The sequence below is a fragment of the Rana temporaria genome, chromosome 1, assembly GCF_905171775.1.
Source record: "Rana temporaria chromosome 1, aRanTem1.1, whole genome shotgun sequence".
Classification (NCBI taxonomy): Eukaryota; Metazoa; Chordata; class Amphibia; order Anura; family Ranidae; genus Rana; species Rana temporaria.
In genome coordinates, this window is record NC_053489.1 from 8933554 (window position 1) to 8960342 (window position 26789).

Below are 26789 nucleotides of genomic sequence, written 5' to 3' on the forward strand. Positions count from 1 at the left end.
TGTCACAGATAATTGAACCCCTGAATGATTTGAGATACTGATGTGACTTGGATTAAATACAATGCCTCACAACTGACAGAACATATAACTTCATTACCCTATGAACAGGCACTCCAACAACCATCAAATAAAGCCAAGATACTAACAGTGTCAAGTAAGTCAGTCTATAAAACTTCCCTCTTAAACTAATTTTCAACCCTTCTACACCAAAACCCATCAAACTATACAGGGTACCAGGCCCATTGCTTAAACACACTGCCTGTAAACCTGGAGAAAAGGGTACACCCACCAGACCACCACATGTAGACATATCCTACATGCACACAAACCTGAGAGACCCCTCACAGAATAAAGTATATACATACACCTCTGCAATCAGGAGACTTGGTAAACTGAGTCTGATGACCAAGAGGAGTAGTTGAGCTCCCCCCTCGCCATCTGATAAACGCATACTAAATAATACATAAACCCTCTAGACACTGCATACTTGAAATTAAACCGAGCATATTATACATAGGAGTCAATGAATCTCCAACAGAGCAAATGTCAATAGTTACCTCAACAGGGTTTGAACACAGAGCCAGTTCTGCACCCTGTGTTCTACTGTTAAGGACTAATATGAGCATACACCACTGACATGCTAGGTTGACTAAGTTTACGAGATCTACACCTTTACTATATGACCAAAGTTACCTACAAACCTTGGTTAGAACCGCTTAAACTCACATAGGTGACAGATGCCTAAATAAATAAACAATGCACACCACTACCTTCGTAACACATGCCTCCGAGACGGTTATGTTAAAACTTTTATATTACTTTTGTTCAACGTTACTGTTCCAACTCCAGACCACAATGTTAAATCCTTCATAATTCCAAGTTTTGTGTTCTCCTCTGCGGACTACAAGAACACAACCCATCCACAAAGTGACCTCCCACTCTCCCACCAGAGTCATCTTTTGACACTTTTGTCTTTCTTATATACAAGAGTGTCTACGGGCCCTAACACCCATTACCCCAAATAGGGCCGTGACTCACGTGAGGTGTCTGTTGGGGCTCCATACAGACTCCTCTCTTCCACCTCCCCTCCTACCTCCTCATATCTCTTCCTCCCCCCCCCCCCTTTTTTTTTTTTTTTTTTTTACCTTCCCTTCTTCTCATCTACCTCCAACCCCATCTCCACCTCTCCAACTCCCAACAATGGCCTACGCATTTCTAGGCAAATCTCCCACATTGGTTTCACATAACATTAATGGACTTAACATTCCAGAGAAACGCACTAAATTTTTGAAAGAAATTAGGAAAATTAAACCTTCAATCATATACCTACAAGAAACCCACTTTAAAGGTCAAAATATTCCTAAAATAACCGACAACCTATACACTGCAGCCTACCACGCATCGAACCCCAACGCCAAGACAAAAGGGGTCTCAATACTAATCAATAAGAATGCCCCCTTTACCCTCAAAAATACCTTGACTGATCAAGAAGGAAGGTACATTTTTTTGAAAGGAACATGGGAAGGAACCCCCGTCACACTTGCTAATGTATATTTCCCCAATAGAAAACACATTACCTTTTGCAAGAAAATCATCTCTGAATTAAAGTGTTTTTCTGAAGGATGTGTGCTTTTGGGCGGAGACTTCAACGTTCCCCTCTCACCCCTACAAGATACTTCCACCGGTCACACTCATGTAACCTACAAGATCCTAAAGAAAATAAAAGCCCAACTACAATCTCTGTCATTGGTAGACACTTGGAGATCCTCACACCCCACAGATAGGGACTACTCCTACTATTCTGCCCCCCACAAGAGGTACTCAAGACTTGATTTAATATTCATTACCCAAAGAGATTTACCTAAACTAACCAGAGCAGAGATAGGCATCATCTCCATATCAGACCATGCCCCAGTTGCACTCTCTGTTAATTTTGAAACAACTAGGACCAGTGGTTTCAATTGGAGACTGAACGCCGCCCTACTAACCGACCTAACAATACGAGACAGTATACAAGACTCTATAAGACACTACTTCGAGGAGAACGGGGAACAAGACACGGACCCACTGAACAATTGGGAAGCTCACAAAGCCGTAATTAGGGGAGACCTCATCAGATGGGGTTCTATCAGGAAAAGAGAAAGAGATAAAGAGATTGCCTCGCTATCCAACAAAATAGCCCAACTAGAATTACAACACAAAAAAAACCTTTCATCCCAAGTAGAGGAGGAACTTGCAGTCAACAGGAAAGCTTTGGTACAACTGCTTAATTTACAGACGCAAAAAGCCCTCCTATTTAAAAAAAACATTTTCTACGAACACGGTGACAAGAGCGGCAGATATTTAGCTAGGGCACTTAAAGACACGATTACTACAAACCGTATTCAAGCCATTAGAAACAAGCAAGGTACTCTCGAACACGACCCTGAACATATTGCAACACTCTTTCATGAATTCTACACAAAACTATACAATCTCCCTCCACAACACAGACCCACAAATGTCACAACCACAAGAGAAATACATATCACAGAGTTCTTACGAGAAAGTAACATGCCCTCCATACGTAAAGAGGACATAGAACTTTTGGAGAACCCAATCACACTAACCGAACTACAGGAAGCAATAAAATCACTAAAAGAAAGTAAAAGCCCGGGCCCCGACGGGTTCACATCACAATATTACAAAACATACTTACAAATAATTTCACCCCCCTTGACCAGAGCTCTAAACCACCTAGCCAAAAATGAACACAACTCTACCTCATTGCTCACAGCACATATAGCTGTTATACCCAAGCCAGATAAAGACCATACAGAGTGCGCCAACTTCAGGCCTATTTCCCTTTTAAACATAGACATTAAGTTACTAGCGAAAATACTCGCAAACAGACTAAAACCACTCCTCTCCCAGGTGATCGGCCCAGAACAGGTGGGCTTCATGCCCGGCCGAGAAGCGAGAGATAACATCTCCAAAGCTCTGAGTCTAATCCACTACGCCAAAAAATCCGGAATCAGAGGCCTTCTCCTGTCTACAGACGCGGAGAAGGCCTTTGATAGAGTCTCATGGGACTACATGAAGGCCACTTGCTCGCACATAGGTCTAGAATGCAACATGCTTAGTTGGATTGGCGCATTATATACTAACCCCAGGGCTCTGGTAAAGGTTAACAATACTCTCTCAAAAGCAATAACAATCACAAATGGCACCCGCCAGGGGTGTCCCCTATCCCCACTCCTATTTATCTTATCCTTAGAACCCCTAATTAGAACAATAAACAACTCCTGTGACATTGGAGGCTTCACAATACAAGACAGAGAGTATAAAATTGCCGCTTACGCGGATGACCTATTGTTCTTCGTCTCTAAACCACATATATCCATGCCCAACATCCTAAAAATTTTTAATAACTTTGGTTATATCTCCAACTTCAAGATAAACAACAATAAATCGGAAGCACTCAACCTGACCCTTGAGACTAGAGAATATGATCTATTAAAAAGCAATCACAATTTTAAATGGGAACAAAAACATCTCAAATATCTAGGAATAAAACTGACCCCTACAATAGACGGAATTTTCTCAGCAAATTTCACTCCTCTCTTGCAATCCATTACTAAGGACCTACAAAGATGGTCCCCCAAATTGTTCAGCTGGTTCGGCAGGGCCTCTATCTTGAAGATGACGATTCTTCCAAGATTACTATATTTTTTTAATGCTCTACCCATAAAAATACATGCCTCCTTCTTTACAAAACTACGCAGTGCACAACTGAAATTTCTTTGGGCAGGCAAGAAACCAAGACTTAACTTCTCACAACTCACACAATCCAAACAAAAAGGTGGAATAGGCCTCCCAGATTTTAAAAAATATTATTTCGCAGCACATATCACCAGACTCATCGATTGGCACTGTCACCAATCGACTAAAGACTGGGTCCAACTTGAACTAACACAAGACACCAACATACTTGCTTTCCACCCATGGTCCAATACTTCCAAATCCAAAAACAAGAGTACGCACCCGCTAATAACTGCGACATTGTCAGTTTGGCACAGTGTTGCCTTGCTACACAACCTAGCCTCAATACCGGGACCACTAACCCCAATAACTGACAACCCTGATTTCCCTCCGGGCCAAGGTATAATTATACCTAAATCTGTGTTACCCACAAAGAAGCTACTTGCCATACACTGTCTCACCGGTAATAAAATTAAAACCATGGACACCCTGAAAGATGAGCTGGGGGGGTCGTTTCCGGGATTCTGGTTCTACCTTCAAATCCAGAATTTCTTGATAAACAGTAAACACAAATTAGAGTTCCGGAAAATACCTACCCAATTGGAGCAAATTTGCCTCTCAGGAGCCCAGATCCTGGGAACGACCTCTTTAGCCTATTCATGGCTTTTCCAGACACAGGCACAGGCGCAAAACAAACACAAAAACCAATGGGAAAAGGAACTAAACACCACACTGAGTGACGATCAATGGGAAAGAGCAAGTATTTTCGCCCACAGGTGTTCACTGAGCACGAAATTCCAAGAAATTTCCTACAAGGTCTTAACCCAATGGTACATAACTCCCTCAAAGATCAGAAAATGGTCGCCGACAACCCCAGACACTTGTTGGCGATGCAAGAAGGAAGTGGGTACTTTCTTGCACACCTGGTGGTCCTGCCCACCGATAGCTGATTTCTGGTCTAGAGTTATAAATTGCATCAAATTAATCACTGACACGAGTATCAAATTGGACGCTGCCGCTTGCCTTATCCACGCTAACCACCTCTCGATTAGCAGCTACAAAAAGTCCCTCACAAGACACCTGCTGACTGCAGCAAAAACACTAATCCCATTACACTGGAAATCCTCCAAATGCCCATCCATTAAAGATTGGTTAGACAGAGTGCAATATATGCACAAAATGGACGAATTAATAGCCATGAAGAAAGAAAACGCTACAAATTTCCACAAAATCTGGCAACCTTGGGTATTATTTAAATATACCAATGATTACCAACTGTTGTTAATATGACTAAATAGAATGTTACTTTGACCACACAATGATACGACTATATATGTACCTGTATATTGATTGCGACAGATAGTATATTAATCCTCCTGTCAAACCAATGTAACATTGAATATATAGACTAGCTATCCTCTCCTTCCTAATAAAAGATTCTCCCTCTCCTTCCCCCCCCCTTTTTTTTTTTTTTTTTTCTGTCTCTCTCTCCCCTCCTCCTCCTACATTTTCTCACCCCCCTCTACCACCACCCTCCTACCCCCCTTCCCTCCCCCTACCTCATATTCTGAAATGCATCTATTTGAATAGAATAATTATTACTAAATCTGGTCCGAATCCTGTATAATTTTGTAATAATTCTGTAATTCTGTATAATGATTGTTACTCCGGACATCTAATGTCAATACTATGTAAAATGTAATCTGTATTCATTTTTCTACACATTAATAAACCTGATTGTGAAAAAAAACAAAACAAAAGAACGGCGGTTCTTTTGAATGTGTGTGTGTACACAGGGCTTAGCAAGAAAAGCTTGCCGGGAATCCCGTCGAAAAAATAGACTTTTTTTCAACGGGATTCTCGCCTGTGTGTACATAGCTTTTATTGTCTTTTCTTGTAATGTTAAATGTTGTGTCCTGTCAATGTATGTGTATGTGGTATTTAATCACTTAAGCCCTGGCTGCCCAATGACCAGGCCACTTTTTGCGATTCAGCACTGCGTTGCTTTAACTGACAATTGCGCGGTCGTAACAAAATTGGTGTCCTTTTTCCCACAAATATAGCTTTCTTTTGGTGGTATTTGATCACTGCTGCGGTTTTTATTTTTTGCGCTATAAACAAAAATAGAGCGACAATTTTGAAAAAAATGCAATATTTTTTTACTTTTTGCTATAATAATTATCCCCCAAAAATATATAAAAAATATATATTTTTTCCTCAGTTTAGGCCGATACGTATTCTTCTACATATTTGTGGTAAAACAAACTGCAATAAGCGTTTGATTGGTTTGCGCAAAAGTTATAGCATGGGGGATAGTATGGGGGATAGTTTTATGGCATTTTTATTAATATATTTTTTTTATAGTAATGAGCGATGTTTATCATGACTGCGACATTATGGCGGACACATCAGACACTTTTGACACCATTTTGGGACTATTGTCATTTTTTACCACGATCAGTGCTATAAAAAATGCACTGATTTACTGTAAAAATGACACTGGCAGTGAAGGGGTTAACCTGTAGGGGTCGCTGAAGGGGTTAAGTGTGTCCTAGGGAGTGGTTCTAACTGTTGGGGGCGTGGCTACGAGTGACACGTCACTGATCGCTGCTCCCGATGAGAGGGAACAGACAACCAAGACATGTCACTAGGAAGAATGTGGAGATGTTGTGTTTACACTGACATCCCCCCCCCCCCTGTTTTTCAGCTCAGTGACCAGATCGCAGCACACCGGCGGACATCAAGTCCACGGGTCCCACGGGCACAGAGCTTGCGACACACGGCAGGAAATTAAAGGGGACGTACATGTACGCCCATTTGCCCAGCCGTGCCATTCTGTCGACGTATATGTATGTTTGTGCGGCGGTTCTTAACCACTTCAATACCGACCCATCGTCATATGACGCCCACAGATGGGATCTCCCATCCTGGGTGGACGTCATATGACGTTCTGGGCTTTGCGGGGGGATATCTGAATGATGCCGGCAGCTAGAGGCATCATTCAGATATCCATGTCTTCAGCTGGCGATCCTGCGCACCATAAGAACGATCATAGCGGCGGTTCCACCGCTTGATCATTCGTATAGGCGGTTGGAGGGGACATCCCCCCTCCCGCCGCCATCCGTTGCTTCTCCGGGCTCTCCCGTGCCATCAGGGGCCCGGAGAAGGAATCGTCCGGCGCAGGCAGGAAGCATAGAGATGACTGGTGACCAGATGGTCACCAGTCATCTCTAATACCTGTCGGAGGCCCGGGCCCAATGTGATGACGTCACGCCTGGGTACACGTATGTAAACAAAGCCGCGATTGCGGCTAGTAAGCAGCACTGATCATGAGATTGGTGAAATTTTTTTCACTGATCTCATGCTTTCCAGCCTGGAGGAGAGATGTGAGGTCTTATTGACCACCCCGCATCTCTCCATATAGAGGACCTGTCACACACTATTCCTATTACAAGGGATGTTTACATTCCTTGTAATAGGAATAAAAGTAATACAGTTTTTTTTTTTTAAATGTTAAAACATAAATAAGTAAAAAAAATGAAAAAAACAATAATAAAAAAAATTAAAACGCCCCTGTACCCGGTAGCTCGTGCGCAGAAGTGAACGCGCACGTAAGTCCCGCCGACATATGTAAACGCCGTTTAAACCACATATGTGAGGTATCGCCGCGTGCGTTAGAGCGCTAGCAACAATTCTAGCACTAGACCTCCTCTGTAAATCTAAACTGGTAACCTGTAAAAACATTCAAAGCGTTGCCTATGGAGATTTTTAAGTACCAAAGTTTGGCGCCATTCCATGAGTGTGCGCAATTTTAAAGCGTGACATGTTAGGTATCTATTTACTCGGTGTAACATCATCTTTCATATTTTCCCAAAAAATTGGGCTAACTTTACTGTTTTGTTATTTTTTTTAATTCATGAAACAACTTTTTTCCCCAAAAAAAAGGCGTTTAAAAAATTATTGCGCAAATACCGTGCAAGATAAAACATTGCAATGACAGCCATTTTATTCCCTAGGGTGTCTGCTAAAAAAAAATATATATATATATAATGTTTGGGGGTTCTGCGTAATTTTCTAGCAAAAGAATGATGATTTGTACATGTAGGAGAGAAGTGCCAGAATAGGCCCGGTATGGAGGTGGGTATAAAAGCCCGGTATTGAAGGGGTTAATCAATTTGCCAAATTGCTACTAGTCAGCTGTTAGTATAACTGCACTTTTTCTACTCACGTTTTTTTGATTATGTTCAAAAGTCCATTGGATTTACTAAATAAAATTTAGATATTTTATGATTAATTCTAGGGTTGTCCCGATACCGATACTAGTATCGGTATCGGCGGTACTCAGGCGCCGATACCCCGCCCCGATACACAAATAGAATACTTGCCACCCCCCGTTCCCCCCCGACCGCCGGCGACCGCCGCAACCGAAGCCGCAATCCGCCGCCGCGATCTGCCGCCGTTACGCCGCATCCCCGCTACCGCCGACTGTGTAATACGGGCGGGAACATTACAGCTTTGAATCGCTGTAATGATTTGCGCATAGACACTCCCCCTTGCTCGGGTGAACTGTCCAATCCCGAGCAAGGGGGAGTGTCTATACGCAGCGCGGGGCCAATCATTACAGCGATTCAAAGCTGTAACGTTCCCGGCGTATTACACAGTCGGCGGCAGCGGGGATGCAGGTAAGTGGAACATGGCTGGATGGGGGGAGACGATGGCTGCATGGGGGGAGACGATGGCTGCATGGGGGGAGACGATGGCTGCATGGGGGGAGACAATGGCTGGATGGGGGCAGACGATGGCTGCATGGGGGGAGACGATGGATGCATGGGGGCAGACGATGGCTGCATGGGGGCAGACGATGGCTGCATGGGGGCAGACGATGGCTGCATGGGGGGAGACGATGGCTGGATGGGGGGAGACGATGGCTGCATGGGGGGAGACGATGGCTGCATGGGGGGAGACGATGGCTGCATGGGGGGAGACGATGGCTGCATGGGGGGAGACGATGGCTGCATGGGGGGAGACGATGGCTGGATGGGGGGAGACATGGCTGGATGGGGGGAGACGATGGCTGGATGGGGGGAGACGATGGCTGCATGGGGGGAGACGATGGCTGGATGGGGGGAGACGATGGCTGGATGGGGGGAGACGATGGCTGGATGGGGGGAGACGATGGCTGGATGGCGGGAGACGATGGCTGGATGGGGGGATACATGGCTGGATGGGGGGGAGACATGGCTGCATGGGGGGGGATACATGTCTGCATGGGGGGATACATGTCTGCATGGGGGGATACATGACTGCATGGGGGGATACATTGCTGCATGGGGGGATACATGACTGCATGGGGGGAGACATGGCTGCATGGGGGGAGACGATGGCTGGATGGGGGGAGACGATGGCTGCATGGGGGGAGACGATGGCTGGATGGGGGGAGACGATGGCTGGATGGGGGGAGACGATGGCTGGATGGGGGGATACATGGCTGGATGGGGGGGAGACATGGCTGGATGGGGGGGAGACATGGCTGGATGGGGGGAGACATGGCTGGATGGGGGGATACATGGCTGGATGGGGGGATACATGGCTGGATGGGGGGATACATGGCTGGATGGGGGGGGAGACATGGCTGGATGGGGGGGGGACATGGCTGGATGGGGGAAATACATGGCTGGATGGGGGAGATACATGGCTGGATGGGGGGGATACATGGCTGGATGGGGGGGATACATGGCTGGATGGGGGGATACATGGCTGCATCTGTGGGGGGATACATGTCTGCATGGGGGGATACATGACTGCATGGGGGGATACATTGCTGCATGGGGGGATACATGACTGCATGGGGGGAGACATGGCTGCATGGGGGGAGACATGGCTGCATGGGGGGAGACGATGGCTGGATGGGGGGAGACGATGGCTGCATGGGGGGAGACGATGGCTGGATGGGGGGAGACGATGGCTGGATGGGGGGAGACGATGGCTGGATGGGGGGAGACGATGGCTGGATGGGGGGATACATGGCTGGATGGGGGGGAGACATGGCTGGATGGGGGGAGACATGGCTGGATGGGGGGATACATGGCTGGATGGGGGGATACATGGCTGGATGGGGGGGAGACATGGCTGGATGGGGGGGAGACATGGCTGGATGGGGGGGAGACATGGCTGGATGGGGGAAATACATGGCTGGATGGGGGGGATACATGGCTGGATGGGGGGGATACATGGCTGGATGGGGGGAGACGATGGCTGGATGGGGGGAGACGATGGCTGGATGGGGGGAGACGATGGCTGGATGGCGGGAGACGATGGCTGGATGGGGGGATACATGGCTGGATGGGGGGGAGACATGGCTGCATGGGGGGGGATACATGTCTGCATGGGGGGATACATGTCTGCATGGGGGGATACATGACTGCATGGGGGGATACATTGCTGCATGGGGGGAGACATGGCTGCATGGGGGGAGACATGGCTGCATGGGGGGAGACGATGGCTGGATGGGGGGAGACGATGGCTGCATGGGGGGAGACGATGGCTGGATGGGGGGAGACGATGGCTGGATGGGGGGAGACGATGGCTGGATGGGGGGATACATGGCTGGATGGGGGGGAGACATGGCTGGATGGGGGGGAGACATGGCTGGATGGGGGGAGACATGGCTGGATGGGGGGATACATGGCTGGATGGGGGGATACATGGCTGGATGGGGGGGAGACATGGCTGGATGGGGGGGAGACATGGCTGGATGGGGGAAATACATGGCTGGATGGGGGAGATACATGGCTGGATGGGGGGGATACATGGCTGGATGGGGGGGATACATGGCTGGATGGGGGGGATACATGGCTGGATGGGGGGATACATGGCTGCATCTGTGGGGGGACATGGCTGCATTTGGGGACACATTTAAAAAAAGTATCGGTATTCGGTATCGGCGACTACTTGAAAAAAAGTATCGGTACTCGTACTCAGTCCTAAAAAAGTGGTATCGGGACAACCCTAATTAATTCAAACTGATCTATTTACTGCTGCCATAGGTAATACCCCTTCCCTGGTGTTTTATATCGGGCCATTGTTCTTTCTTAGATCCAATTAAGCCATATGTCAGGAAGAAGAGGAAACGCACCTCAATGCGCAACATCCAGTTAAAAGCACAAGAGTTTTTTTTATTAAAATTCTACTTACAACAATGATTAGTATACCGGCGGAATATACATCAGTTCCAAGCTCTGCTTGCGTACTGAGACCGTCACCGATAGTCCTTGCTTCCCCGACATACGTTTCATTCGAGAGAACATTATCAACATTCAGTAAGGGATAGCAGTGCTGACACGGCGTCCTTAAATAAATTAATTTGACATTTTCAACACTAGAGGGCAGCACTCACTTCCAGATCGTCTACAAACCATCCTGCAACGCACCTCCATGATGTTGTAGACCATCCAAAGAACATTTAGCGGCCATACTGTTGGAGTTTGGCTGCGCTCTTGTGTATGCTTAACATTACACAATAAATCTGTGCTGACAGATGAAGCGACTCAGTCACATTACATAATTAATGCATTATATATTACAAAACTGCTGTGCAATTATAATCTTGAACATGATTAACCTCTTCCCTACTGAGTCATAGTAAAATGACGTCGGCGGGAACCTCTCGTCTTTCAGACTGGACGTCATTTTCCTGCCACTAGGGAGCGCACGCGCCCCCGCCGCATTGCTTGGGGACCCAGTGCGCGTGCCCGGTGGCCGCGATGTCCGCCGGGCACCCGCGATTGCCCGCAATCACGGCAGGACCGTGGATCTGTGTGTGTAAGATGGGGTGTAAACACACAGATCCACATCCTGTCAGAGGTGAGGAGACCAATGTGTGTTCCCAGTACAGAGGAACACACATCAGTCTCCTCCCCTTGTGAGTCCCCTCCCCCCTACAGTTAGAACACACTTTAGGGAACATATTTAACCCCTTCAGCGCCCCCTAGTGTTAACCCCTTCCCTGCCAGTCACATTTACACAGTAATCAGTGCAGTTTTATTGCACTAATCGCTGTGTAAATGTGAATGGTCCCAAAAATGTGTCAAGTGTCCGATGTGTCCGCCGCAATGTCACAGTCTCAATAAAAATTGCAGTTCGCCGCCATTACTAGTAAAAAAAATAAAATAAAAATGCCATAATTCTATTCCCTATTTTGTAGACGCTAGAACTTTTGTGCAAACCGATCAAATACGCGTATTGCAATTTTTTTTACCAAAAAATATGCAGAAGAATACCTATCGGTCTAAACTGAGGATTTTTTTTTTTTTTTTAAATATGATATTATTAAATCAAAAAGTAAAAGATATTGTGGTTTTTTTTTTCAAAATTGTTGCTCTTCTTTTGTTAATAGCGCAAACAATTCAACCGCAGAGGTGATCAAATACCACCAAAAGAAAGCTCTATTTGTGGGGAAAAAAGGACGCCAATTTTGTTTGGGAGCCACGTCGCACGACCACGCAATTGTCATTCAAAGTGTGACAGCGCTGAAAACTAAAAATTTGGTCTGGCCAGGAAGGGGGTGAAAATGCCCGGTATGGAAGTGGTTAAAATAAAGTCAAAAATAAATAAATACATGCAAATGACAACTAACCGATACATTATTATCAAAGGTTTCATATAACATATGATTAGGATTATTAAACCCGTAAAACTATATTAATATTAAGCACTTGCTTACCGGGCACTTAAATCCCCCTCCTGCCCAGACCAATTTTCAGCGCTGATGCACTTTGAATGAGAATTGCAACACTGTACCCAAATTACATTTGTATCACCCCCCCCCCCCCACACACACACAAATAGAGCTTTGTTTTGGTGGTATCTGATCACCTCTGCGGTTTTTATTTTTTGTAAAAAAAAAAAGTGATTTAAAAAAAATGTATATATTTTTATATGTTATAAAATTTTGAAAACAGGTAATTTTTCTCCTTCATTGATGTATGCTGATGAGGCTGCACTGATGGGCACCGAAAGCCTGCACTGATGGGCTGCATTGATGGGTAAATACAAAGAAGGTACAGCGCTAAATGGATAATTGATAAAACCAAATTTGTGAAAAAAAAATGGAAAAAAGCAGGAGGGTTTAGTGAAATAATCAAAATGGTGAATTGCTCAATAATAAAGTACTAAAAAGTCATATAAAGTCCATGAAATGGTGAGTAGCGAGAGGAGATAAAATTGGTTTTCTGAATGCAGTCTCCTTACCAGATCCACTGACCGTAAGTACAGCGTTCAGTAAGGCTCAGAGATGTTTTATATTCTTCTCAATCAGACTTAGATCCAGCAGGTGAAAAAAGAGGATGGTCAGATCCTCAGCAACAGTCCCCAGCACATGAGAGGTTAATGGCTCATACATTGAAGGAAACAAAAATAAAAACACTCCATGGTGAAGTACTGTGGATTCGGGGGGTTTTAATAAGATAGATTGCACTTACAGTTAAGCTGATGTCAATAGCATGTAAAGACAGAACGCGGCGTGTGCATCCGATCGGGTCCTGTCAGCTGTTCTCCGTGTGTGTGTAACTCTCTTCCGCAAACGCGATGACGTGACACGCACTGCTGGCCACTCCTATGTATGTTTCGTCGTAAATGACGTCGTCGGGGATGGACCAAATGCATTGATGGGTACCCATAAGGCACAAGGGTGGGCACTGAGAGGTGGCACTGAAGGGCATCAATAGGTGGCACTGAGAATTGGCACTAATAGTGGCACTGATAGGTGACACTAATAGGTCGCACTGAGCTGGCAGTGATGGGCATTGACTGGTGGCAATGATGGGCAATGGTAGGTTACACTGATAGGCAGCACTGCTAGGTGGCACTGATTGGCACCACTGGTGGGCATTGATAGGTGGCACTCGTGGGTATTGATAGGTGGCACTCATGGGTATTGATAGGTGGTACTCAGCATTGATAGGTAGCACTGGTGGGCACTGGCAGGTGGAACTGGCAGGCAGTAATTGTGGGCACAGGTGAGGCATATGTGCCTCCTTCCTCTTCTGGACCGATGTCCCTTGCACTTAAGCTGGTGAGCTGCTTTTTTTTTCTACTCACACTGTCACGTGACAGCTGATCACGTGGTAAGGGCCCAGGATAGGCCCCTTACTCGGATCTGTGATCACCCGAGTCTTGATGACTCAGTGATCACAGCGCGGGCCGCGAGAAAAGGGGAGGACGTCTATTGATGGCCTCCTGGAAATTCAGGTCCATGCTGTAGCCGTCATGTGGCTATAGCGCGGACGGCAAGTGGTTAAAATCACCTGGCATATGAACCCAAATGCATTCATTAAAATTATGTATACAAATATAAAATTAAATGGTTCATTCTACATATATAGTAAATGGTTCCCGATTAATTAAAGGGGTTGGAAAGGCTCGTTTTTTTTTTTCTTAATAACAAACATATACTTGCCTCCACTGTGCAGCTCGTTTTTCACAGAGTGGCCCCGATCGTCCTCTTCTGGGGTCCCCCTGGGAGAAGCACTCTCCTGGGGGAGTTATCTTGCGGGCGCACTCCCAAGTCCAGCATTTACATCCACAGACACGAATGCCTGACTCAGAAACTACTTTTGGAAATCGGTGTGGCGCCGCACCAAGTTAGGACAGTGCCATTCCTGGCAATTGACGCCAATTTGGCATGCGATTTGACATGCCAAATTGCACCAATGTGAACCAGGACTAATGGTCATAGGTATTGAAGTGGGCATACCACATTGGAGAGGGAACAATATAGTATGCCAAATATCCAACAGAAACACTCAAGATTTCCAGCAAAAATTAGAAAGTTGGGTCCCTGCTGGGATGGGGGACTGAAATAGCATTAAAGTGGATGTAAACCCGCTCTCATCCTTTCTAAATTACTGCCATAGTGCTGATTTGTACTTGGAGTCTCCACGTGGGATGATGATGCGAACGTGGAAAGATAACCTAGACAGGACCTGAGTGTGTGCCAAAGGTCATGTGGTCAGTACGCCTAAAAGGGGCCAAAAAGAAGAGGACACGGGGGTAAATGGTGAATACATTTAATGCCAGAAACGACAACGTAATCAGTCAGATGCATGAAAGCACGAGCCATCTCGACCTGTGGATCTGGAATGTATCTAGCATAGCAAGCCGAATTCCACCTCCCTAACTTTCTGATGACATGGGCCGGGATCCCCTGACGGGATGCCGCCGAGGCTGCCCCAATCCTGAACAAGTGACCCGACCGGCTTGCCGGGTTCAACCCCAAACTAGCCCACAACGTGCGGCAGTGACTAGAGAACTGGGCCGCCGTGAGGGGAGCCACCGGAAAAGGGAGCAAGGGACTGTCCATAGGCTTGTTACAGATCAATGCCCTGAGCTGATCTAAAACCATCATGGGGCACCATGACCCGCCGGTCTCGAAATACAACACATTAGTGCCAGCCCCAACCTGCTGGGTCTTGCAAGCTGTCAAATGTAGATTGTAATAGTGCGGGTGTCTGATCAACTGGCCGACCGTGAGAATCCGGGAACCAGGGCCGGAACGGCAAAATTCTCCTGGCCTAAGGAACCCGAAAAAAGCTAAGTAAATGGCTGCTTTCAGCACCACACTGAGGAGCCTCCCGAAAGGCAGCCCATCCAGCAAACCAGACATACTGCGGAAGATGTGCCCTGTGACTGGGAGACGGCAAGTGGTAGCTGGAGGACACTTCCTCTGGACACCCCTCAATGCAGCCTTGATAATATGGGCCGAGAAAAGGGAAGGACAATTGGGATCCTGCAGGGACAGGTGGTGCTGCACCCCGGCGAGGTATGTCCTATGGTGCCATGAGACAACCTCAGTCGAGTGTGGCAGTGAGTTACAAACGCCAAAAAATAGCGGACGTCTAGGCCGTTGTCACAGGAGTGCAAGGACTGAAAGACCTGGAAGGCCTTCCAGGCCGTGGCGTAAGCCTTCTTGGTGTTGCTCGCCAGAGACGCCTCAACTAAAACTGCCGCGTCGAGCAAGAGGGTGTTCAGTCCAGCATTAGCAGAGACGCCCGTGGGGACGGTGTGGCCTGTGCATCGGCATGCGGGACCTGTAGAAAGAAAGATGGGAAATTGAGCCGCGAAAGGGCATCGGCCACACCATTCTCCACCCCACTGACGAATTTACATAGACAATGGAAATTGTGATGCAGGGACAACCAGATTAACCTGAGTACCAATGACCAAGGACCGAGACCTCCCCTTGGTGATGATCTCCACGACCGCCTGGTTGTCCGTGGAGAAAATCACTGTCTGCCCTGCCCATGAACTGCCCCACACCCAAGCTGCGGCCACTATGGGGTAGATTTCGAACAAGGCAGAGGACTCCGTGAACCCAGGGATGGCCAAAACGTCCTCCGGCCAGGGCCCTGCCAACCAATGGGTGCCAAAGATGGCAGCGTAACCCACCGTGGCCGCCGCGTCAGTTCCTACCTGGGGAGAGGAACAAGACTCCCCGGGAATGAACATGGCGACCCCATTCCAACACCGGAGGAACTCGTCCCACATGCGGAGGTCTGCCAACGCGGCCTCGTCCAGTTTAACCTGTGAGTCAGAATCCGGTGCTGATGGTAACAAGGCCAATAACCTGGAAATGAAAGATCTACCCTGCGGGATAATGTGCATGGCGAAATTTAACATGCCCAGGAGAGACAACAACTCCACCCTGGTACAAAACCGAGAGACCGTGAAGATGTGGATACACTCTCTGATTCTAGCGAGTTTGTCCTCTGGGAGCCTGGCCTGCATGGCTTTAGTGTCCAAAATGACCCCCAAAAAGGTGAGAGTCCAAGTCGGGCCCTCAAGCTTCTTGGTTGCCAGTGGCACATTGAGCGCTGAAAAAAACGCCAGCAGCTTCTGCAAATCCAAGGGGGCTCGCCGGGGACTCTCGATGAGGAGGAAGTCATCCAGATAGTGAATGACCGCATGGCATCGCTCCTCATGGACGAGAATCCACTCAAGCGCTTGAGCAAAAACATCGAAAAGCCACGGACTGCTTTTGGACCCGAAGGTGAGTCTGGTGGCAAAGTAGTACAACTCTCTCCACTTGATCCCGTGCCACTGCCAGAGTGACGGCGTGATCGGGAGGAGTTTCAAGGCGTCCGCTATATCTGCTTTGGACAGCCAAGCGCCCTGCCCTACCTCGATAACTTGCTGGATGGCCTGATCTATTGACACATATTTGAGGGAAAATTCTTCCGACGGGATTAACGAATTGAGGCTAGGCACAGCGGAGCAATGAGGGGCGGACAAGTCATAAATTAATCTCAATTTATTAGAGAACTTCCCCTTAACCAGACCCAAAGGATTGACCCTCCAAGACCGAAAAGGAGACACAGCGAAAGGGCCGATGACAAAACCCTTGTCAAGTTCGGACTGGAGTAAGGTGTTTCCCATGTCCCCGCCACACGACCTGAGATTGGGACATTCGAAGGTCTGCAGCGGCAATGTAACGAACCCGGTGTGGAAGCCATGAGTAAAACCCTCCACCAAAAAGGGGCCTAGCTCAGCGGATGGGTGAGAGGACAACCAGTCCTGCAGCAACCCAACGTTGATGCGGCTCAGTCAACTGTTTTTGCTCAGTCTAAGTGAACAGGAAGATTTTGGATGGGCCCTGAAGCATCCTGAACAGATATGCAGCAACCGGCACTGACCGTAGTTGCAGACCCCGTGGTTAAAATTGTTACAAATAGGGGATTTCCCCAAATACTGGATAGGCCGACCCAACTTGTCAACAGTGGCTGCCTGCGCAGGTGCTGGAAGATACAAGGGGAAAGCTCTGGAAGTGCCCGGGAGGGCCGAAGCTTCTGAGTTGGGGCACCAATAGGCTGTGTGGGATGACGACTGGCAGGTGGCGCAAACCGGTGACCTCAACCCTGCAAAATGGCGACAGAACAGTTCCGTGTCTACACGGCTCCAAACTGCCACCACCTGGTGCTGGGCCCACAAAGCGGCAGCCTTGATGGAAAATGAACGGTGATAATAATAAAACACCTAGCCTCCGAATTTGTGACCCAACTCCACTACTGCGTAGAGATAGTGGTCCAACTCCTCTCTCCTAAGGGGACTCGCAGAGCAGACTATATCCCTGAACATGCTAAAAGCCAGCACAAACTCGGGGATAGAGAGCTTCCGGTTCAATCTGTGATCCCTGGATTTGATGATTACGGAAACGTCCCCACAGGCGTAGGACTTGTTGTCAGCCACGTCATGAGTGGCTATCAGCAAGGACGCCAGGTTGACGTCCTTCCCATTGAGGATGTCCTTCCTAATGCCTGCCGGGATGAAATGAGCTGGGGTGACAGAAGGGACCCCGGGACTGGTACCTGACAGCGGAGGCCCAGGAATCGTGGGAACCTCGGGGACAACCAAGACCTCCAGAACAGCCGGGACCACCGGGGCAGGAACTGGGCTGGCCTCTAGCACTTCCACCCTGGCCCTTAGATCCTGAAAGGGGCCCGCTAGGGAGTTGAGGGTGGAATGGATCTGCGTCAGGAATGTGGCCATGGCCCGAAGAGTGACCTGTTCCGCGCTGTCTGAACTGGCAGGGGAGGGGAACAAAAGTCTAAACAGTTCGGCTTTGCGAGCCGAAGCTGGGTGGGAAATGCCCCTGCGCCGCAACTCCGCCACCAGTCTCGGAACGGTCCAGGATCTCAGGGTAGGCGTGGAGCCCCGATCTGACCCCCTCGCTGACCCCCTAGCTGAAGAAGGGGAACCCGAGGCGAAATCTTCGATATCCGCTGCTTGCGACATGCCCTGAAATTAATGGAAAAACAAACACCATGACAGAAACCTACAATAGACCAACAAAAAAGAAATCACCGTCCATGCCCCACACTCTAGAACCCACCTAACCTGGATCAGAACGCACCCCATTCCCTCCCCACTAGGATGGCCGAGCCATCTGCCGACGCAGACAAATTAAAAACGAAACACTCAGGCCCCCCCCCCCCCCCCCGGACCCTGCAACGTGACAGGTCCCAAGCTTTAGAAGCTGCTGAATGACTATTTAACAAAACGAAAGGATTTGAACGGGTGAGGAGACTTGCCACTGCTCAAGTCAATTAAAAATGAAACAACTCAACCCGCTTCAACCTAAACAAATTAGGCGACCCCCAGTGGCAGGCAGACCCTTAATAACCTGGAACAGATCGGGTTTGGTTCCTGGAATCCCGGCTTACCTTCACCGAAAGTCCTTCACCTAACACGAAAACCATGCGTCTGGCGCCTGAAACAATAGATGCAAGGGACTGAAGCGAATCAGACCCCCTCTGGAACGAACCAGGTACAACGAGAGTACTACGAATGTGCCACATGAAGCATGAAAATGGAAAGGGTGTCCCATACCAGACGGTTGAGGAGAACTTGCCACTGATCAAGTTAATTAAAAACGAAGTGTCTCAAACCGTACGCACCCACAAGCGTGGTGGGTGACTCCCCAGTGGAAAACCCTACCCCCCCTGACAGAAAAGTCAGTACAACTCCCCCGCCCCCAACGTTGAGGAACCCACCCCCTCCCCCTTCCAAGCGATACCTGCGTGAAAGCTAAGTGAAGTGGAACCAGCACCCTGCGTGTGAATTCAATTTAAAAACAAAATAACAAGTGCATGACACTCACTGCAACCGTTTGAAAAGAACCCTGTTATTTACGTAAACGTAACTGCACGATAAATGTCCTGAAACAGAGAAGGAAACGATGGACATATGCATCAATTTAATGAAAGAAGAAAAGGGGAAAAAAAACAAAACAACATTTGCTGAGAGAGAAAACACGACACCGGAAAGGAGATTGCGCCACGATTGGCGTATCAAGGCATACGATCGGCTGGCTCACCTGGTAATGTTCCTTGTTCACTTAGAGTGCCCCCCCCCCAGGGAGACCAGGACCTCTGACTGAAACCTACAGGGCTCTGTCCCAGAAATCACACTTTACACAAGCAGCCGCCTGGAGGGATGAGGGGGATCAACAGATACCTTTTACCTGGGACACATGGATGGTTTGGGAAACAGCATAAATACACATGGTAAGAAGAAAAGAACAACAAAACAAAAGTTTCCTGGCTGCAACCGAGGGTAGCGCGCCCCCCCCCCCCCTTCCCTCCCTCCCAAGGCCTCCTTACCAACCATGAGCTACCAGAGAGCCACTGAAAATCCCCCCCCCCCTCGTCCCTGCGATGAGATGCTGCGGGACTGAGCCAGCCAGTAATGAAACCCCCCCCGATACCTGTACGAGCGAGGAGGCGAAACCGAAGGAGCCGTGGGAGCCCTCTCTGCCTCGTGGAGCCGGTGAGTCGCCCGGTGATGACGTCACGCCTCGGCATACAAACAGAAAGGTCCGGCCGTGGGAGAAAGGAGAAGGAGGGCGGGTTATGAACCCCCCGACTCCTTCTACAAACTCAGGCCAGCCTACGGCCGGCCTTCCCATTTATAAGGATATAGATGCCTCCTGCATGTATCCTTACCTGTCAAATATCTCCCCTTTGTCTGTTATAAGAACTGAAAAACTGCAGATTATGTGGGTGGATCTGTTGTTTGGAGCTCTGTGGGTGGAGTCGTGATGTCAGTAGACTCCCCGCCCTCCTTTACATTTCCCTTGTCAACATGCATTTTGTCCTGTGTATTCCTTACATTAAATTCTGCTATAATCACTAACATCCAGTCAAAATCCATAAAAGTAATCACATGACTTCAGAAAAGGAGTGGGGGTGGAAATTAAAAAATAATACCCCTCTCCAGACTAGTGCATGAGATATGTAAATCACCTGTCACTCACAGCAAGGGGGGCGGAACGGACAAAGGTTTTTCTCTGTAAGTCCGTTTTATCTCACTGAACAATAAAAGAGGATTGCTCAGAGCTGGATTAACTCTGTGTGGCAAGACTGGGCACAGATGATATCTTATACTGAACATTGTGACATCAAAAAATAAATACAAAAATGTGGGTTTACGTCCGCTTTAAGGATTTCTACTGTGAGAATTGTTCCACAGTCCCTACAGCTAGAGAGATCAGTGGGGGCTTGAAGACACTTTGGCCTTGACATCCATATATCCATTAACTAATGGCCTTTTTTTACAAAGATCTTCAAAGTGAATACATGTTTAATGCTTTATATCAGGGGTCCCCAAACTGCGGCCTGAGGACCAGAGGTGGGCTTTTGCGAGCTTCTATCCGGCCCTTGGGGCTCTATTCCTCCCACTGAGACCATCAATGGGCCACTCTTTCTTCCACTGATACCAATGGTGGGATACTATTCCTCCTACTAATAGGGGCAATACTCCTCCTATCGACCACCAATCCTGAGGCCATATTAATGTTCACTGATGCCGACATTTTCTGCCCCTGCTGGCCACAATCCGGCCCTCCTAAAGTCTGAAAGACAATAAACTGGCCCTTGGTTGGCAACACTGCTCCAAACTTTTCAAACCGTCAGCATTTTTACTGGCAACCAGTAAAAAACTGGCACTTTTCTCCTGCCAGTAAATGCCAGTAAGAGGAAAAGGTTGCCAGTAAAAAAAATCTGGCTGTGACGCTTGGCTCGGAACTGCGCCTGGGCAGCTCAGGTCCGGAGCTGGTGTGTTCGGGTGGTACCTGTGGGGATTGGGTCTGGCAGAGGTGGTGCCTAAGCGTGTCATGTGATGTCATGGTGCAAGGAGTCGAGCAGAGCGCCCAGAGCCTCATATGCAGGTCTGCGGGACGGGAGCAAATGCAAGCCGAGAGTGGGACTGTCAGTGCTGTTTTAACTGAAGGGGACAGAAGAGACCACCTGGCATGTAGAGAGACTGTCACTGTGACTCAGGAGGGGACGTGTTGGTGATCTGTGCTGCTGCACACGGCTCAATTTCATGTGTGTGTGTGCGCCTGTCCATTCTAATTTCCTGCCCTCCTGAGTCCTGTCCCTGAGCGACTTACTTACTATATTGAAAATAAAATAAGAAATATGCTTTTTGCTTTAATATCTACCTTAAATCACATTGCTAATTGCATATATTACTTATTTGTAGCCTAAATACTGAAATTTGCACTTAAAACTGTTTTTTTTTCCCCGTAAATTTTGGAAATGCCGGTAAAAACTTGGCGGTGCCAGTAAACTGTGGTTGTTGTGTCAGTAAATTTCAATCTAGTAGGTTAGCAACACTGGTTTGGAGACCCCTGCTTTTTTTTTTTAAAAAAAAACCCCTTGGTGGTATTCCCGAGTCTGACTCGGGGTTAGATTTCAATACCAAAAGCGGTATCCCCGAGCCAGACTCGGGCTCGCCTCGCAGTGTCCACAGGCACAAGTTACTTACCTTGTCCCTGGATCCTGCGATGCATCCCCGCGGTGTGAGCGAGCGGTATCCTCACTTGATTCACAAAGTGCCCGTGTGCCGCCTATTTCCGTTCCCTGCGACGTTACGACGCACGGGGGCGGAGAACGGCGCCAAATTCAAAAAAGTAAATAAACACAATACATACAGTATACTGTAATCTTATAGATTACAGTACTGTATGTAAAAAATACACACATACAAAAATAAAAGTAATGACAGCGACAATTCTGCAGCTGAGCAAATTTCATTGTTTTTGAGTTGATTACATTATTGAATAATTTGTATTATAATTACATTATTATTTGTTATAATTATTTATAGTTATTTATTATATTATAATTTATGATTTTGTGGTTCAAACTTTATCATACCCGGGATGTCTATTAGACTCTTGTTTGGACAGATTTAAGTGAGTTATTCCAAAGAATTCCAGGCCTACAGTACAAAACGCAGAATTTCCATGCAAAATAATTGTACTGCTTTTGGTACAAAATTCCAGACATAATCATAATCATACTGCCAGGGAGGTTAAATAACTATTTTTTTTTATTTTGTATGTCAATAAAAAACAAAATAGCAATACAGATGTTCAGATGTAGTAAAGAGACAAAAGTAGTAATAAATTATATGAACTTGTCTAAAGCATGCATAGTGCAGGTGAGGAGAGGGATATCAACCTCCAATCTTCAGTATTACACATCCCAGCAGTAGTGGAGTTATTTCAGATAAACTATGTAGTATGCAGCACGTCAATATTGATATCTCATTTAACTGTACACACACAACAACCAAAAATAAACGAGAAATAGAGAAAAGAAGGAAAAGGAGGGGTTAAAAAGAAAAGGGTATGCCAGATAGGGTAGAACACCAAGGTACCTCGATGACTTCACTATCGGCTCACTGCGGGTCCTCCCGAGAATACCACCGCTCCCAGACATTGTTGTGGTCGTCTAGTTTGTTCCCTATCCTGGTTGTCATTTTTTTCAATTAGCTCTACGTCTTTGACCCTGGCAAAAAGGGCCTCCTGGGATGGGGGGCACTGTTTTCTTCCAGTGGGGGGCTATTAAGCACCTCGCTGCTGTAAGGACATGTCAGAGTAGTTTTTTTTTATAGGGTTTAGCTATTTTTGGTTGAGAGAGGCCCAGGAGGAAGCGTTTCGGGGTCATGGGTATGGGTGTCTTAAAGAGGCGAGACAGTAGTCTCTGCGTCGAAGTCCAGAACGGTACTATCAAAGGGCTGGTCCAATAAATATGGAAGAGAGTGCCCATGCCTTGCTGGCAGCGCCAGCATCGGTCGGCAGTAGAGGGATAAATTCTGTAGAGTACATCCGGAGTCGGGTACCAAAAGAAGAGAATCTTATAGGCATTTTCTTTGTAGAGGGTACACAAGGAGCTTTTGGCCGCCTGACTATAGACCGCCCTCCACGCCTCCTCCGGGGTCTCCTCCCCCAGCTCCCTCTCCCAACGAAGCATATATGCATGCTTGCCCCGGTCCCGTATAGAATACTCTTTTAGGATTCTGTATATATCTGAAATCAGTCCTTTGTGTGCTCTGCCCTCGAGTACAGTACGTTCGAACGGGGAGGGTGCTGAAAATTGCAAGCTTGGGGCTACCGTTTGGGCATAATGACGTATCTGTAAATAGCTCAAGAACACCTGCCGGGGAAGGTCGTGTTTTGGTTTAAAGCTCGGTAAATGATAGTAGTTTACGAGATCTGGGGTCCACCAGGTGCCCAAAATGGAAATGGAAAAGGTTCCGTGAGGCCCAGGGCCATGACATCTGGTGGGTGAGACTCGTTGGCACTTTGGGATTGCAGAGGAGGTCATCAGTGAGCTTTCGGATTTAAGTTTGCAGTCACGCCAAAAACGTCGGAACAGTGACATAGACCCCAGCAGGCGCCCAGGTTCAACCTCCACATTGGAGACCCCTGCTTTATATAATACTGCTGTGAACTTTGAGGGAGAATTGTTCCACAGTCCCCAAAGCTAGAGGGATCAGTGGGGGCTTGAAGACAGTTTGGCCTTAACATCCAGCCATGCTTTAACCAATGGCCTTATGCCTCGTACACACGATCAGGCTTTTGCCCGACCAAACTCGCATTGGATTTCCGACGGAATTCCATCGGAGGAAAAGAGAACATGTTCTCTATGTAAACTCCAATGGAATTCCTCAGAATATCCAATGGGAAAACTCAGATAGGCATACACACGGTCGGAATTTCCGATGGAAAAAGTTTGTCGGACTTATTCCATCGGAAATAACGATCGTGTGTACGAGGCATTACTTACAAAGATCTGCAGAGTGAATTCATTTTTAATGCTTTATATAGAACTGCTGTGGACTTTGATGGAGAATTGTTCCACAGTCCCTACAGCTAGAGGGGTCAGTGGGGGCTTGAAGACATTTTGGCCTTGACATCCATATCCTTTAAATAATGGCCTTATTTACAAAGATCTGAAAAGTGAAAACATGTTTAATGCTTTATATAAAACTTGTGCACTTTGATGGAGAATTGTTCCACAGTCCCCACAGCTAGAGGGATCATCGCTGGGGACTTGTAGAAAGTTTGGCTTTGACGTCCAGCCACCCTTTAACTCATAAAAACAAAAAAGTCAGTGCTACTACCCATACATCACATAGAAAGCAGAGCTCCCGGGCGCTCGATCCACAGTCGCTGGCTGCGTAGAGTAATGAGGAAAAGATGATCCGCATTCCGGTCGTTGCTCTTTAAAAAATTGTCGTATTTATTAACAAGCCACAGTCAACAAACGCAAATGAGAACAGTCGACACGTTTCAGCCTACAAGGCTTTAGTCATAACCACACCCTTTAACCACTTAAGCCCCGGACCATTTGGCAGCTAAATGCCCAGGCCAGGTTTTGCGATTCGGCACTGCGTCGCTTTAACAGACAATTCTGCGGTTGTGCGACGTGGCTCCCAAACAAAATTGGCGTCCTTTTTTCCCCACAAATAGAGCTTTCTTTTGGTGGTATTTGATCACCTCTGCGGTTTTTATTTTTTGCGCTATAAACAAAAATAGAGTGACAATTTTGAAAAAAATTCAATATTTTTTACTTTTTGCTATAATAAATATCCCCCAAAAACATATATAATTTTGTTTTTTCCTCAGTTTAGGCCGATACGTATTCTTCTACCTATTTTTGGTAAGAAAAACGCAATAAGCGTTTATCGATTGGTTTGCGCAAAATTTATAGCGTTTACAAAATAGGGGATAGTTTTGTTGCATTTTTTTTTTTACTACTAATGGCGGCGATCAGCGATTTTTTTTTCCGTGACTGCGACATTATGGCAGGCACATCGGACAATTTTGACACATTTTTGGGACCATTGTCATTTTCACAGCAAAAAATGAATTTAAATTGCATTGTTTATTGTGAAAATGACAGTTGCAGTTTGGGAGTTAACCACAGGGGGCGCTGTAGGAGTTAGGGTTCACCTAGTGTGTGTTTACAACTGTAGGGGGGTGTGGCTGTAGGTCTGATGTCATCGATCGAGTCTCCCTATAAAAGGGATCACTCGATCGATGCAGCCGCCACGGGGAAGCTGTGTTTACACGCGGCTCTCCCCGTTCTTCAGCTCCGGGGAGCGATCGCGAGGGGGCGGCTAGAAAGAAATAGCTGCGCCCTTGTCCCGGATCGCTCCCTGAGGCTTAGCGACCGCCGCATGTCCCGGGGGGGGGGTATTGGGTGGTCCCGATGCGTCAGTCATTTCGAGCATGTGCGGTTTTCCACGGAGACAGGTAAGTACACAGACGCTCGGGTTTTTCGGCAAGAAAACACTGCCGAGAATCACGACGATCTTTATTTTTCTCGTCTAGATTCTGGCCAGTTTTCTTGACGAGAAACCTCAAAGCCTCGTACACACGCTCGGTTTAATAATTATTGTCTTTGATTCCGACCTTTTTACTTATTTTTTTTTTTTTTTTTTAACCCAATTGGTTTTCACCGCATTTTTTTTTCCACAAAGTCTTTATTGGGTGAATAAATTGTAAATAATACATCATGTAGGTAATGAGAAAAGAAAATAATTTTGGCAAAGATGTTATACATCAATACAGTCATTACATACAGTGGGCCAGATTCATAAAGACTTACGACGGGCGTATCAGTAGATACGCCGTCGTAAGTCCGAATCCGCGCCATCACAACTTTAAGCATACTTTAAACTGAGATGCACTTAAATGTTGCTAAGATACGACCGGCGTAAGTCTCCTACGCCGTCGTGTCTTGGGGTGCATATTTACGCTGACTGCTAGGTGGCGCTTCCGTTGATTTCCGCATAGAATATGCAAATGAGCTAGATACGCCGATTCAGAAACGTACGTGCGCCCGGCGGATTTTTTTACGTCGTTTAGTAAGGCTTTTTCCGGCGTAAAGTTACCCCTGCTATATGAGGCGTAGCCAATGTTGGACGTCGGGACAGCGTCGAATTTTCCGTTGTTTATGTTGTTTGCGTAAGTCGTTCACGAATAGGGCTTTGCATAAGTTACGTTCACATCGAAAGCATTGACTATTTGCGGCGTAATTAGGAGCATGCGCACTGTGATACGTTCACGGACGGCGCATGCGCCGTTCGTAAAAAGCGTAATTTTTACGTGGGGTCACAATGATTTTACATAAAACACGCCCACATCTTACACATTTGAATTAGGCGGGCTTACGCCGGGCCAATTTACGCTACGCTGC

At 47.1% G+C, this 26789-nt stretch overlaps 1 protein-coding gene across 1 annotated transcript in view; it reads right to left on the bottom strand.

The window, feature by feature from the left end:
• LOC120924504 (probable N-acetyltransferase CML1) overlaps positions 1-26789 on the bottom strand; it is a 42024-nt gene that overhangs the window by 14194 nt on the left and 1041 nt on the right. The window lies entirely within an intron of this gene.